The 3,670-nt window shown below is 29.6% G+C and overlaps 1 pseudogene; it reads right to left on the reverse strand.

Annotated features, from left to right (window-relative positions):
- Positions 1–332: 332 nt before the first annotated feature.
- Positions 333–3,038, reverse strand: LOC149528658 (uncharacterized; annotated as a pseudogene).
- Positions 3,039–3,670: the final 632 nt, after the last annotated feature.

Here is a 3,670-nt window from a genome sequence, read left to right on the forward strand (position 1 = left end):
TCTAATAATGGTTTAATTTTTTATTATATGCTCTAATATCTCCTAGTGAGAGTTTTTAAAAGGCTATTCATCTACTCCTCATTTTGGGCCCATCTTCAAGTGACATTTATTCTAATGTTTGATCCAATGCTCATGTTATTTCTAGTAACCAATTATGTAGACTAGCATTCAGTACCTAGCCCTAAGTTTAGAATGGTATGTCATTAGCCAACAATCAATGTGAATCTAGTCCTTTGAGGGATTATTATGAATGCTGAAATTCAATTATCATATAATTAGCATAAATGATGTACAAACTAGCCTACATATTCAATCACTCTAAAGTATGCCATCTAATGATGTGCTTCTATAGATTCCTAGAAGTCCTCAATTCTATAATTATCTTTAAACTCCAGTGTAAAGTTTGTCAGACCTTCTTTGGTTTCCCCAACATTATTGAAGAATGCAAAAGTAAAACCATGTTTCTCCATTCTAGTTAATTTCATATCCTAATATATATTGGTACAAAAAATTAATCTATAGTTCCCTCTTTCTCTTAGAAAAATCTTTCTCTTCTAGTATCTTCTATGGGAATTTTTAACCAGAGTCTACCTTTAATCTATTTCTCCTATCCCCCATTCCTATACTAGAATAAAGTAGCATCAATACAAAATAATGGGTTTTCTTTCTCTTCACTAGTATCGATGGATATTTCCTAAGTTTTTCCCTTCTCACTTTTAATTCTTGGAATGATGTCAATTTATGTTGTTCCAAAAAATGGAGAGGACTATAACCATTACAATTTATGTTGTTCCAAAAAATGGAGAGGACTATAACCATTACCTATGTCCCTAAAAGTAGCAGATGGAGCCAAATCATCATTACTTGATGTTGTCCCAAATGAACTTGTGTCACCCATAGACACTACACTAGATGCCGAACCAAAAGAAAATCCTTTACTAAAAGAACCAAACTTTGGGGTTGATCCAAAAGGCATTATTTGAGCATTAATAGAAAAAGAGGAGCATGAAAATCTAATTCCTAAAATTCCTATGGAAGTATTATGTGCAGTAGAAATTTGTTGAAATGTTTTGATAGTAGCAGGTTATTTTTATTCCAAAGTTTTCTTTTTTTTCCTCTTCTCACCTTCTTCCTCCTCTTTTTGAGATTTGATGATTCTCCTTGCAATTTCCTCTTCTCACTAGTGGGTTCTCTTGAGTTTAGATCTATGGAATTGATCTCTATCTCCTTTTTTATCAACTTCAAAGAAAAATCTCCAACTTCAATGACATCTATCTTGAGTTATATCATAATTTGATTACTAAATTCATTTGTGTCCTTGAAAACCTCTTCTAAATTAATGTATAAAACTCCTCTAGTTTGTAATTATGCCAATTTTGTCTATTTCCCCAATCAATTTTTTTTGACTACATGCAACTATTTCTGAAATGTATACACATAATGTCATATGTCTAAAAAAATATGAATTTGTGGTATGATTTTCATGTCCTATCTTAGATAATAGTGTTTTGATCCAGTAATCATCTAAAACCAAGTGGGAAGGAAGCTCAAGAAACTTGATTAATGCATGTTCAAAATTGATTACATCAACCTTAATTACTTCGGCTTCCTACATAAATAATTAAAATGGCTTTGATAGGTTTTTTTGCATTGGAAGTGTGTAGTAAGAAGTATGATGGGTCATATAGAACCTTCCAACTCCTTGTGATTTTTATGATTATTGATGCAAGAATAGTAAAAAGAGATATGTCTATTTCTTGAGTTCTTTTGATTTTTTATAGTAGCTTACTTGGTACTTGAAAATAGAGAAAGCTACATGGGAATTCAATGTGCATGCCATTTTTTATTATTATAGTCCTCTTGACAATTAGCTCATACAAATGAAATCCTAATTTCTAAAGAAGATAATGACAAAAAATAGGGCTTTTTTGGGAATCTTCTTTAACTTTGTAGTTGCAGGAAAAACTTTCTATCCCTTGAAAAACATAGTACTTTTGTATGTAATTCATTTTTGAGTTGTTTGCAAGGTTTCTGACAAGTAATTTCAATTTTTAGTCTCATGAGTTTAGCAAAAAGATGTCACTTGTTATGAAATGTGATAGGTGTTTAGATCTTAGGATTACAATGTGCTACTTTATTGTTTCATACACGTAATGTTGGTTAATGGTCATGTTAGTTTTATTTCACTTTTCTATAATGTTTCCAATTAATTTAAAGATTTGAATGGAATTATTATCTTCATTTAATGAATATTTGAAATGTTAAATGCATTTGTTTGAAAAAGTAGAAGTGACAAAAACTAGTTGCTAGTTGATCAACATCTGTTGAAATATATATTGTTATTTTAAGATATAAAGCCCCAACTAAGATTGATCCACATCTTCTTGATATTAAACATCTATTCCAACAATTTATTGATCCACCAAAGGTAAACTTATTATCTCTTTGATGTATATTTATCAATTTTAAAATTCTCTCCTTTCTTTAACAACTATTATTTCTCTAGATACCATTATGAGAATGACAATTACAATTTTGTCACCTTGGTTTGAGTATATCCAATACTAACATTGTCCATATTTCCAATAATATCTTATAAATCTTTATTTATCTATTTAGATGGTAGATGTTCTCAAGGAAACTAAACAAAAATAAAAGTGTGAAGGGTAATTATTACATTTCTTCTAAGTTTGCATTGTAAGTTTCTTGTCTTTGGTAGGTAAAAATGTGATATACTAGATTTTATTTGTAGGAATTAATATTCTTTCTATATTTGTGTATTTTGTATTTTTATATTAGATATTTAGAATCAACACAACCACCTATAGCTCATCATAATTTTTGAACAATGGCATCAAAGTTCAGAAATTTTCATTTTATTGTTGTTATCCCCACCTTCGTTGTGATTGCAAATATGAAGGAATTTCAACAACATGAAAGATTTTTCTTGCTTCAAATATTGTGTCATTAGACAAACCTTTAGAATTTCTTGGATCAATTACTTCTACTTCATTTGAGGATCCAACATGCTCATCCATCAAGAAACATTCATTGACAATTGATGAGGTAGTTCATTTATTTAGACAAACTTGTTTTGATTGCTTTCTTTAAATGTGAGAAAATTTGTTGTGTTATTTGATTCATCAACATAAATATTCTGATGGATAATTTTCATTTTCATTTCTTAATTATTTTGCAGATAAAAAATTTATGTGACAATTTACGAGCTCTAGCAAAACAAGACTTTACACATATAATGAAGTATGTTTCTCTTTTCATGGTTCTTAAAACAATCTTAACCCTATATTTTTTTGCCAATTTTTCATTTTATAGATATTAATACATATAATAGAAGTAAAGGAAAGTTTTCTATTTTAACTATACCATCAATTATGAATAACATTATATCAAATTCTGCAATTCAAGATTGAAGGAACATATGCAATATTGTGTGGGCCATCCAAAAGAGATCAGCAAGCCTATAAAACTGAAGGCATGGGTTTCTGAAGTGAAGGGTGTTATGATGAAAAATATTGAAAAGGTAAGCCTACTTAGTTGAATGAAATATGGTATAAATATGATTTTAAATTCTATTTTCCAATATGTCAAGAAATTGTTAGAATTGCTTTAGAATAACTGAGAGCAGGGCGGGCGAGGAGGGGGAAGTGGG

The sequence above is a fragment of the Cupressus sempervirens genome, chromosome 11, assembly GCF_028749045.1.
Source record: "Cupressus sempervirens isolate cs-2001-9-10 chromosome 11, ASM2874904v1, whole genome shotgun sequence".
NCBI lineage: Eukaryota > Viridiplantae > Streptophyta > Pinopsida > Cupressales > Cupressaceae > Cupressus > Cupressus sempervirens.